Source organism: Pinus tabuliformis, chromosome 1_1 (genome assembly GCF_031772625.1).
Source record: "Pinus tabuliformis cultivar Carrire ecotype Pingquan chromosome 1_1, CPIR1, whole genome shotgun sequence".
NCBI classification, from domain to species: domain Eukaryota; kingdom Viridiplantae; phylum Streptophyta; class Pinopsida; order Pinales; family Pinaceae; genus Pinus; species Pinus tabuliformis.
Genome location: NC_142297.1, coordinates 722,644,064 through 722,656,848, shown reverse-complemented (window position 1 = coordinate 722,656,848; position 12,785 = coordinate 722,644,064). Strand labels below are relative to the sequence as shown.

Genomic DNA, 12,785 nt, shown 5'->3' with positions numbered 1-12,785 from the left:
ATGTGTCTTATCAGTTCCTATTTTGATTAGGACTCTAGAGGTAGAGGGAGAGATTCATGGATTATCATTAATGAGATGGCTCTCATCTTTTTGTATAAATAGGAGATCTCTCTCCTTCATTTGCTAGTCTTTCCTTTAGTCTTTTCTTAGTCCTTTTAGTTTGTTAGTCCCATGGCTTTTGAAAGCTTTGGAGAGCTTTGTTGTATTTTGCACTTTTGAAGAAATTGAATAAAGCTTTTATGTTCTCAACATGGAAGAAGATGTGAAGTAGATGTCATGGAGCATATTAGGATGTAAGTAGATTAGATTTCATTTTGTAAATATTGCTTTGTAGAATGTAAGGTAGATTAGATTTTCATTCATGCAATTTTAATTTATGCAAGTTATTTTCTCCCGGGATTGTGTGTCTTTGTTGTATTTGCTTTATCTCTAATGGTATTTTCAGTTGTCATATTCATAAGTTGTTGCCTTTATTTTATTTTTCTAGCTTGATTTCTAGTTTAGTTTCTCAAAGTTGTCTGCTAACATATTGATGGTCTCTTTATCACAAATTGTTCATCTTTTAGAGATCAGAATACTAATAAATTACAGCTGGCTTTGAGTACTTTTTAGACTAATCTTTAACTACTTCCTAATCGTGTTTTACACAGTACTATGTGTTAGAAGCAGAGAGTTAGGAAGAGCTGAACATTATAACTAGTCTTTAAAGTAGATTTTTCTCATTTTTGATCACTTTTTAAACTCATCTTTAGCTACTTCCTAATCGTGTTTTACATAGTACTATGTGTTGGAAGTAGAGAGTTAGGAAGAGATAAACATTATCATTGGTTTTTAAAGTGATTTTCTTACCTTTTTTTGCAGCAGCATGAGTAGTGACTAGTGCCATTAGAAAGTGGTTTTTATGTTTTGCTTTCAGTTTCATTTCAAGTTATTTCTTTCAAGCTCTTTCTTTGCAAGTTTAATGTACAGTTTGAATCACTGCATGCTTTCAAGTTGATTGTAGATTAGTGATGCACATAGCCTTCTAATGAACTAATGACGTGATAGAATCATCTTGTCCTTTTGCTGCAGCAAGGATACTTGGTCTCATAGTCATTTTCTCATTATTTGATTATTGCATGTTAGAACAAAAATCCCAAAAACAACATAAACTATAAAACAACGAAGTAAGAGAAAGGTTAACTAAGCACATATAGTGCACCACACTTCATCAGCTTACGATACCCGGATTGATAATTTATGTAGAGCAATTTAAGACATTAAATTGACTAGACAGGCTCAAATCGTTTTGACTTGATCCATGGCTTTTTCTAGAAGTTTCACCCCTGATTAGATTAATACCCATTAACATTTTAATTTTCCTAACTTTAAACTTAGGAACCCCATTAAAAATATTAATTATTTTAATAAAATCATTTCTCGGTGGAATTTCTGAAAACGCTTTATGGGTTCTTTGGAAGACCTGTGCCTAAGCCTCCCTGTAAAATTTGAGGCTTAAAGCACATTCGATGCTACCCCAAATCAATAGTCCATAGTCGCACTGCGCCCCTCAGCAACCACAAAGGCGAGTCTAAGAGCACGGTGTCAAACAGGTGGTGGGAATTCTTTGTGTCCAAGGGTTGGGGTGTTTTTATCGGCCAGTTTTGGGTGTGGAGGAAAGCCCCACGCTTAGGCGCGCCCTGGGACTGCAATCTCATGTCATCCACCAGGATTCTTGTATGGTGTTGTATTGCATGGTGTTATATATCTCGGCAGTGGTGTTTTTGCAAGTTTGAATATTGGGTCATACATGATTCTTGTGGTTCCTGTTTTCCAGCCTCTCCCTTCCTCTGGCAGCCTCGGCTCGACATCATGTCACATCAAAGGGGACACCCTCATCGAGGGGAGGCAATCACCACCATGTTGAGCAGCCGAACCCAGGCAATCATTCGCCCGCAAACACATCTAACAAAATCAGGAAACAAAGGAGGCATCTGCTATCTCTCCAACCCATTCCCCAAGCCATGTGATTGCTCCAGCCACCCTCGAGTCCATTGCGGCCCAGCAGCGCAACGTCCAGGTGAACATGGACATTTTGAGGGAGCATAAATATGAGGATCGTAACGAGTTGGTAGCTTACATCAACGATAGCCAGTATAGTCAAAACAAAATTCTGGAACAGCTGGATAGTCTTCGACGCCAACATCAACGCACCAACGACCACCTCCGCAACTTGGAAGCAAGGGTGGAGCATATTGAATTTCACATGCATGAACACATGGGCTACTTTGTTGCTCCTCCTGTCATTCCTCCCAACCCACCTCCTTAATATGTTGCCTCCTATTCAGGGTTCTCTTATGTTTTGTCTATGTATGCCAAGGCTAATAGGCCTATTGGAAATAAAGAATGTCATTGTTTGTCTATGTTTTCCTTTAGGTCCCAATCTCAACAAGTCTAGTCAGAATGAGGGAAAGGGGCCTGTTGAGATGAATTTTGTACTCGACATCTTTTTGATAATCTAATGAAAGCATCTTGATTGACAAAAAAAAAAACTAGAAAAGAGATAGAAAGTAGAAAAACTTTAAATGCTAAGTTTTTTATTTCTCATGTCATGATGTTTGGTTTTCTAATGTCATTGTTGAAAAATGTTTGAATTTTAACGTTTTGCATTTCAACATGTTTTTTCATGTCTTTTTGTAATCGTGATATTTGGTCTTTAATACCATTGTTGAAAAATGTTTGACTTTTAACCATAAATAAAATAAAATAAACTTGTATATACAAAAAAAGAGTGATGTTGCATCACCACTTTTACATTTCTTCATGGCTTTCATATCTTTCATAATCATGATATTTGATTTTAATGCATCTATGTCTATTTCAAGTAAGCATCCGATACATTAGAAAGACCAAAAAAATACATCAATATGTCTTCTTACATCAAAAGAATCTCCAATCTACAATAAAAATATCTTTAGGGCACTTCTAGGAAGACTATAGCACTATTGGAACACTCTCTTTGAATTATTCCTACAAATAAAAAGGCTTTATGGCCTTTATCTTACTAAAAAGCATTGTTGTGTCCTCTTCAAATGAAATTTGCTCCAATATATATATTAATGTAATTGCCTATGGTCTAGTGGTAAGTTGTTGAACTTTTGTGGAGGAGATCATGATTCAAATCCAATAATTTATCCTCTTACGTTTTGACATGGCATGGCATAAAATATGGGATTTTTAATACCATAAAAAGTATCATGGTTAAACACATAATATACATGAGTAGCACAAAAAGAAAAAAAGTACAAGAGAACCATCTTTGACTTTATTGATGTCAATCCATATGAGGCACAAAGTTCCAAAATATTTAATGGTTGGGATGGTAAAATATTATATTTTCAAATCCTTTGGGAATTTCAACCTTTACCCATAAAGTGTCATTTAAGAACCTTTCAATTTATCCATGTGTTAGTTGTCAATTGGTCCATATGTCAACCAATCACCATGCCACATGTCAGTACCACCCCTATTTTGCCTTCAACTTCCCAATGCCATAATTTCTGCATACAATATTCATTTGAGCCCATCCAAAGTGCATTGCAAACCTCTTGACAACCTCTTCAATTTAAAGACCTTTTCATCAACATTTGAGACCAATAATATCGATCAATTGTCAAAATCCTCCATGATCAATCCTCCACACTAAAATGTTTCATACAACTATAAATTTGATTTTCATTTGGCAAGTGAGGGTACAACTCCCTCACTTTTCCAATTTCCATCCATCACACTCTACCTAGATGTATTCTTTTTAGACCCATAAAAAAATATTGCATATCACCTCTTCGCAAACTTCTAATCCTTTTGTCAATAATAACATTTTCCTACAACTTATCAAGGTATTTAGGAGAAAAATCATCAACTAAAGGAACTTGAACATTTTCATCTTCATCCATAATCATAAGAGGCTCATATAGTTTCAAGTTTTCAACATTCACCACTCAAGATAGCTACATATCTGGAGGTAAATTTAACAAGAAAACATTGCCACCAGTCTTTTCCAAAATTATAAACAGACCATACTTGATTGGTTTGGGTTGTTTACCTTTATATTTAAGATGTACTTTGCTAGTAAATAGCAAAACTTGATCACTTACTTGAAAATGATAATCGACCTGATGCTTGTCATGCTTAGCCTTATACTTGGCTTGGCTCTTTCCTGATTGTTCTTGTATAGCTTGATGAACCCATTGGATATTCTAAGTGAATTTTGAGGTTTTATATGCATCGTTATGTCCAAGCACCACTAAATCTTGTCCAAAAGTAAAGTCCAAAGGAGACTTGGGAAAATATCCAAAACACATCTCAAAACGAGAAAAGAGACCTCTATATTGAAGAATGTGTGGCACGATTATATGCACGTTGTACATAATGCAATTATTTATCCCAAAGCTTGGTATTTTTGCTACAATACCCTTCATAATAAATGTATCGTTGTCTTGATGACCACTTATGCTTGTTCATTGGTCTATGGATGAAAAAAAAAAAAAATTCTAAAGCTTGGTGTCCATTAACACAAATAAAGTTGATCAAAACTTCCCAGGGAAGTGAGAATCTCGATGAGATACAATGGATGTAGGCAAAACCAAAATGAACCCAAATATTCTAAGAGGACATATGTGCAGTCTTTGCTACTGTCACCTATTTCTTACAGCACATCAAGGCACATTTTGCTAAATATTTCCACTACCACATACAAGTAATCATGACCTTTTCAAGAGACAAGTAAATCAACTACAAAATCCTCAAACACACTTTCCCATTGACGAGAAGGTATAGAAAGTGGGATGTACAAACCAATTTTTTTGTTACTTGGTTTGTTAGTATCACACATGACACATCATTTTACATATTTGGACACACTTTCATTCATCTAAGGTCAATAACAACAATTCAATTCGTCTACTTGAGTACCTTGGATTAATGTTTCTATACATCCTTGAAATTTTCATCTCTAGCATATTGTTTGATATAAATTTCATGAACTACAGAACTATGTTGTAAAACAATGAATGCAATAATCGAAAGTCTTGACAATATATCAACAACTTTGTTTTGTATACATTTCTTATACCTTACGACCAAATGGAATTGTTGCGAGAATTCCACCCACCGAAAATTATGTAATTGTTGTAGCTTGGATTGTGCTTGAAGATACTGTAAAATTTGATGATATGTATGGATGATTGTCTCTTTGCCCATCTTCTTCACACTTTGAACCAAAGCATACAATTATTTGTCAAAGGTAGTATAGTTTCTTATTGCACCATTGAAAGTCTCAAAATGGTAACAAATTGGTTTCTTTGTTGTGTTCACAGTACATCATCGCGTAATCATTTGCACCAATTTCAATATTGAATGGTTGTAAATCTAGCAATGCCAAAACTGGGGTTGTATTGATCTTCTCTTTCAAATTTTTGAAGACATTTTGTTGTTTGCCTCCCCATTGAAAGGCATATTTAATGCTTATCAAAGCATGTAAAGGAGATGTAATAAATGAAAAGTTATTAATTAACTTCCTTCAATACAGAACTACTCCTAAGAAGCTCCTAACTTCTCTTACATTATTAATCTTAATCCATTTCAGCATGTCTTAAATTTTAGGGGGATCAATTTTCAATTCACCACTTCCTACAATATAGTCTAAATAAACTAAAAATGTTTTACTATATTCACATTTTGACATCTTGAAACACACTCTCTTTTTTCAAATCATCCAAGACTTTCCTAACATGCATTACATGATCTTCCAAATTTTGACTTGAAATCAAGATGTTATCTAAAATAGTCTATTACAAAATCATCTATGAATGGCCTAAATACACCATTCATAACTCTCATGAAAGTAGTAGGAGCATTACAAAGCGCAAAGGACGTGACTAGCCATTCAAATAGACCTTGTCTTGTTTTTAAAGCAAATTTTCAAATATAAACTTCAAAAATTATGATTTGATGTAAGGATTCTTCACCATGACCTTGTTCAATTCCTAAAAAACCACACTCGTCCTCCACATACAATCTTTGTTTAGTACGGGTACAATGGGCAATCTACATGGAAAAGTACTTGGTTGGATGATTCCTTTCTCAAGCAAATCTTCGACTTGCTTATTGATTTATTCATTCTCAATCATTGGAAACCTATACATGTCAATGTCAAGAAGAGGAGCATAATGTTGCCATTGGATCTCATGTTGTATATATCTGTAACATAAAAACTATGGCTGAAGCAAGAAAACTGATAGCTTGTAGACTTGAATGTAAAAAATACATACAGGTATTAAATAATAATAATTTATTGATATTTATAAAATGTACAAATTGATATAAGATGATTTGAGTGTTAAAATAAGGCCCTGCTTTTATACCTCAGCAAGTGACCTTTCATGAGTAGGCATGTCTTTTAGACATTCCTTTTCCTTTTCACTTAACTTAATGATTATTAACATAACTAATATTTGATTATTTAATATTTACATAAATTTTATTTATGTCATTTGTTATGAATTATATTCATAACATAGCCCTTTCCTTCGGAAGCTTTGTCCTCAAAGCTTTATTAGTATCTGTCATCTTGTCCCGATGTATCTAATCTAGCCGTCCTCTTATAGCTCATCAGTAATATTTCCTTAGATTTTATTTTATTTTTTTATTTTTTTTATATATAATGATAAAAAAAAAATTAAATACTGTTTTTCTTAATATAATAATTTTTTTTATTAAAACTATATTAACTTTATTATAAAATAGTTTATAACAAATAAAAAAAATATCAAAGAACGTGATCTAAAGGATGCTTGGGTCACGCTGTTTGACCAGCGTTGATTAAATGTCGCATTGGGTGATACGATGCTAAAGAGCATAGCGGAGGCAGAGTTAAGAGCGAGGTCAGCAAACGCAGTGACAGACGACAGTGGGGTCTTTGAGCGGGTTTTCATATTATTTGTCGTAGTGGGAATAGTGCCCACAGATTTGTCGCTTCGCTAGCAGAACAGTGGCCTGTTGGTTTAATTGCTCAAGTGCGACTGGAGTCGGCTGAGATCCATAAGCACACCCATTTCCTGCCGACGATTGACCCCAGCCATAACCGCCAACTTGACTAACCGCATATTGACATGGAGGAGATTTTTTATTCATGAAGTTATAATTGGCATTAACATCGACAACGTGATTGGCATTAGAGTTGGGCACGCTCCAACCTTGATGTGGCGGTTGTGCCAATAGATTCCAACCCTGGTTAACCCCGAAGAACGAATTATCAAAACTATTCGCAGCAATAATGCCAACTTGCATTCCAGTCTGATTGAATGATTGAATATCGGAGCCATTGTCAATTGTCATCAAATTGACCCTACGGGACTTCACAGTATGGTTTTCAATTGCCAGCTTGTAAGACAGTTGATGCCCATCGTCTATTGTCTCGACTGGCCCCTCCAGAGCAAGTTTGGCTGCCTCCACTATTTTGAAAATAAAGAGGGTGTATCCCCTCGACTTGCCCATCTAATTATTAAACCCAAGTGGCCCCTCTTTGATATCACCGTACTGAGAAAAAAAACTAAAAAAGACAATCGGCCTCCATGCCCTCCAGAACGTTGCCCATGTAAATCCTCCGCGCATTAATGTTGATGTGGGGTTGCGAGGGGCGAATGCCAACCAAGGCAAACTGGCTCACTGCCATGCGGCCATCAATACTTTTGTTGGGCTCCTTCAAGGCGTTGACGGCACCATCAATGTCAGTAAAGATAACGAAGCCGTAACCCTTACTCTTGTCGGTGCTCTTGTTCACGATGACAACGCTTTCAACCAATTCACCAAATTGGGAGAAGACTGCCTTGAGTGACTCTGAATTTGTCTCCCAGCTGAGACCCCGCATGAACAATTTTCTGACAGCCTTGTTCTTGTTTGCTATTCTTCGCACTTGCTCCCTGACATCCCAATGTTCTTTCGCATCCTCCTGCACAATCTCTAATAGTTGCTCATTGGTAAAGGCCTCTAGAAACTTCCGTGCATGTTCCACCTTCAAAACCACAGGGCTGTTCTCTTCTGCCTTTCTCTTCCTAGATGAGAACTCCATTTCTTGGTCTGAATTCAAATTCCTCTCTTCTCTACTAAGCACTTGCACTATATCCTCTTGTATAGATTCTGAAATCTCCGGTATGCATTTGATACAGTTTTCATTAGAAATACTGCAAATATTAGATTCCGGGGCTGGCGGAGTTTCAGGGGCAGAGTTTCCGGGCCATAGAATCACAGAGGTGGGGTTATTGGGGCGAATGAAATATTGTCGGTTAGTGACTCTAGAGAAAACGCAGGGGCAGGATTTTTGGGGCGGAGGAAGCTTGCCGTGACACAAGCGGAGGGCAGAAGCAGAAGGGTTGGAGGGCAGAAGTGGAAGGGCGAGCAGATGCGGTAGGGCGAGCAGGAGCGTGAGCAGGAGGGCGAGCAGGGGCGAGCAGGAGGGCAGAAGCGGAAGGGGCGAGCAGGAGCGAGAGCAGGAGGGCGAGCAGGGGCGAGCAGGAGGGCAGAAGTGGAAGGGTGAGCAGACGCGGTAGGGCGAGCAGAAGTGTGAGCAGGAGGGCGAGTAGAAGCGGCTAGCAGGGGCGGAGCGTAGAAGCGGAAGGGACGAGCAGGAGCATGAGCAGGAGGGCGAGTAAGAGCGGCGAGTAAGGGCGAGCAGGAGGGCAGAAGCGGAAGGGCGAGCAGACGCGGTAGGGCGAACAGGAGCGTGAGCAGGAGGGCGAGCAGAAGCGGCGGGCAGGAGCGGGGGCGAGGTGGCTCCCCTTGTCGCCTCTGCCCCCGGTGACGCCTCTGCTCCGGTGGGTCTTCTCCTTCTCGGCGGCAGTTAGGTCTGTTCTGGCCACGGCATATCTGTTGGAGCGTTGAGGGAATAGCGGTGCCTCTGCCCTGTTTCGTGCCGCTTCTATGGATGTCCCCATTGGTCTTTTCTGCAGGCAGATGCGGTTGATTGTGGCAGCATTCTTCCTCTGTTTCTCGTCTGAATCGGGTGGAGAGTTTGAGGGGGCGGGGAAGGAGTGGCTTCTTTTGCTGCTCTCTTCCTCATTTCGTGCCTCTCCCTCCATTTTGGGCGGACAGATCTTGTTGCTCTTTCTTCAGATGCTTATCTGCTTGGTTTCTTGGTGCCTCTTCTGCACCTTATAGATGGATTGCCCTGTCTGGGGGGCAATATTGGCCTTTCGGGGCTTTATTTGGGATCTGTTTTAGCAGATTTGCATGTGGCTCGGTCCACGTTTCTGCATATGCTTCATGCATTTGCTCTATGTAATCTCTTTATATGAATGTTTCTGCATATGCTTCTTGCATTTGCTCTATGTAATTTTCTTATATGAATATATTACGCTTTTTCTTCTGAAAAAAAATAAAAAAAAAGAGATTCTATATCTCCAAAAACTTGTTTTTTCTCAAGAGCCACCGACCGCAGATTTTCATCGACATTTTTTTTCAACAAGGATAAATCTAATATCCTTTCATTGTCAATATCTAAAACAACCTGCTCTTTCTCTGGAGTCACAAATGGTAGTTTTTCATTGATGACTTCTTCATTGTTATTGATGAGCCCCAAAAATGGACAATTATTTGGGCTCATTCAACTTCCTAATTTGACTTAATCCACCATTCTCATTAGTTTATTGCATGTTTTTGATTATATTTATGTTAATAGAGTGAATTTGGTTAGTCATTATGCCAACAAGTCTAATGGGTGCTTTGTGTAGCCTTTTTGGTCAACTTGGAGACAAAATTGAAGGTCTTAATGAGCACTTGGCAGCCAAATTCGTGGGAGAACAAGCTAGAGGATTTGTAGGAAGGTGTCCCCTTCATTTATGGGCCCTTACCTCGAATTCTCCACCATCAGCTTGGAGTTTAAGGGCCACCGAATCAATCAACACAAGGGCAGCCAAGCAAGTCAAGTAGGACTGCTGTTAACTCCAAGTTTTGGGCAGCCGAGTCCCTAAATTCTAGGAGGACTGTTGGGTCCTCAAATTGTATAAATAAGAGGGCTTAAGACCTCATTTCAGTTAGTCAATTTGGTTAGCTAGTTAGCCAGTAGATAGTAGCTAGTAGTTAGTCATTTCATAGCTTTGTTGCAGTCATTTTGTAATTCGATTTTTATGCAATAGACTAGCTTTGCTTTCAGCTCATGTTCAAGTTCTTCTTGTGGACAGTTTTGATGTAACTCTTCATTTCTTGATCAATAAAGATGAATCCAGCTTTGCACCAGCTCTAAATCTCTCTTAGGAGGCTACAGCTCTTGGGGTTGGGCCCATCTCAAGCGCCCAATACCTCCTTTGATTATCTTTATGTGTCTTTGCTGCATTCTTAGAATAAAATTTGCTATTTAGATCTAAATCTTGTTTTGTTATTTAGTTTTTTTTTTATGAGTAAAATAGATTTTCATGCTCAGATTTATTTGATAGGTTGTTAACAGAAAAAGCTTCAAGAAAAGGGCCAACAAACATCTGTGGTTTCACCTCTCCCTTAGTGGGATCAGGAGCTGTGACTAGGATGACTTTGCTGCCCACAAAAACACTGACTTTGCTTTACCATGCAATCATTAGTGTTTGTTTTTCACTTGCAGAAGTTGGTTACATGTTCAGAGCTTTGAATGCTTCATTTCACAGTTAATATACATGGTCTCCTTGCAAATAAAGTTGTTGTCCATTCTTATTACTGTTCGCTAGATCATATTAGGGTAGCATAACTAGATCTTTGTTTTTTGCATGTCTTTGTTTGTTCAGTTTGAAAAACCACTTGCAGAGTACCTATTACCCTTCCTTACCTGCACATACTCCATCCAACCTACCTGCTCCACCCTCTACTTAGAACCCTTGCTTCACATTTACCATTCGCTCCCAAAACCCTAATTTTTGTGCAACATTGCTTCACTCTCCCTTGAACAAATCCAATCGATCCTTAGCCTCATCCACCGAGCCTTAGACCTCTTCACATCCCTATTTCACCTCCATACTCATTTCTCCATCTTTTTCCCTCCATCCATGCTCCAAAATCCCATTTCGAAACATCCTGTAGAAGAATTACAGAACATCCTGTAGAAGACTTACAGAACTTCCTGTAGAAACCCCTGCAGACTTCCTGTAGAAGTTCATAAACACGGTTGCATGGCCTCCAGACTTTGTGAAACTCTCAGAAAGAATGTTAGGGATCCCTTAGACCCTCTCTGTACCATCCCAAACTTTCCCAAATCATTTCATCCCTTGATCCATCCCTGCACAGTGGAAAACTAGTTAGAAGCACATGCATGATAATTCCAACAACTTAATCAAAAATACAAAAAGATGTTTTCTTCAGATAGTGAGAACTTAGACACATGCATTTTACCTTCCTAGAAGTAATGTCATCTCTTCTCATAGTTTTCATTCTCATTTTTGCATCAGTAGGACTAGTTGGTAGAATTAGGGTTTGCTAGGGTTTGCGTTTCTTTTTGGCTTTCAGTTTCTTTCCGCAAGTAGATTAGCTTCCTTTGAGTTAGCTTTCGTCCATCAGTTAAAAAGCTTCTTCTAAGAGCTCATAGAAGTTTGCTTGAGCCCCTAGCGGACTTGTGCCAGCTGACCAAGTGACAGTTGCGGCAAGAGCTAGTACCTGTGCATACAACACCGTCGCTTCCAATTTTGTTACGAACTACCGAGTTGATAAAATTAAAGAAGGGAGTTCCAGGAGTTGTAGCATTATTGCTACAATACTGGAGCCCACCATCTTTTTGGCGCCATTGCCGGGGAAGCGGCAGAGTATTGGTGATTGTTGCTATTCTTCTATTTTCTTACTCTTACCTTCTGCTCAGTAGTTTACTTCATTTCCATTCTGCAAAAGTAGCATAGACATTTCCTGCTTTCATAGATTAGCATTTCCTGCTTTCATAGATTAGCATTTCCTGCTTTCCTAGATTAGCCTTTCAATTCCGCAATTTCAATTCTGCAAGCGTAGATTAGCATTTCAATTCTGCAAGCGTAGACTAGCATTTCCATTCCTGCAATTTCATTTGAGCAAGATAGATTAGTCCTTTCCTGCTTTCATTTCAATTCCGCATTTTCATTTTCGCAAGATAGTTAGTTGCAGTTCAATCTATTTCAGTTTTGCAAGTAGAAGTAGGAAAAAGAAAAAATCAACCAAAAAGACTTCATTTCATGCCTTGTAGGAGTAGAGATAAGTTAGAAAAAATGATTGCACAACCCCCCACTGCTTCACACAGCCAACATTATCTCTTCTTCGATGGCTGTGATTAAAGAACCCCTGGGTGGACATCAAGGCCTATTTAAAGAACCTCTAGGGGAGAAGAAGAAGAAAACATTCCTCTGGAGCAAATGGCTACAAGTAGAGATGTTGGGAGCAACATCTTGTCCAAAGATGAATTTGAAAATCAGATCAAAGATTTCAAGAGTGATATGAGGCTGTTTCTTGCCATGCAACTGGATACCTTGCGGATCCAAAAGAAGCAAGAGGAAGCCAAGAGGGCTTTGGTCATCTTTTGTCCTAGGTGCACTAGAAAGCATCCTAGGAACGAATGTCCAATGCACTCCCTAGAAGTGTGTTTCATCTGTGAAGAATACCATCCTACAGATCAGTGCCCTTCCTTGCCCAGAATCAAAGTTGCATATCAAAGAGCCAAGGGAGCCACTGAATCACTCTATTATATGAACCAAAGTTGGCCACATGAACCTAGAGCTTACCAGCAAGAACTGCAAGGGACACCTGAGACCTATTATGACCCCTACCAA

The 12,785-nt window shown here is 38.7% G+C and overlaps 1 pseudogene; it reads right to left on the bottom strand.

Moving 5' to 3' along the window:
• Nucleotides 1–8,110, bottom strand: part of LOC149215930 (heterogeneous nuclear ribonucleoprotein 1-like) — a 307,019-nt pseudogene extending 298,909 nt beyond the window's left edge.
• Between the last annotated feature and the right edge of the window lie 4,675 nt (nucleotides 8,111–12,785).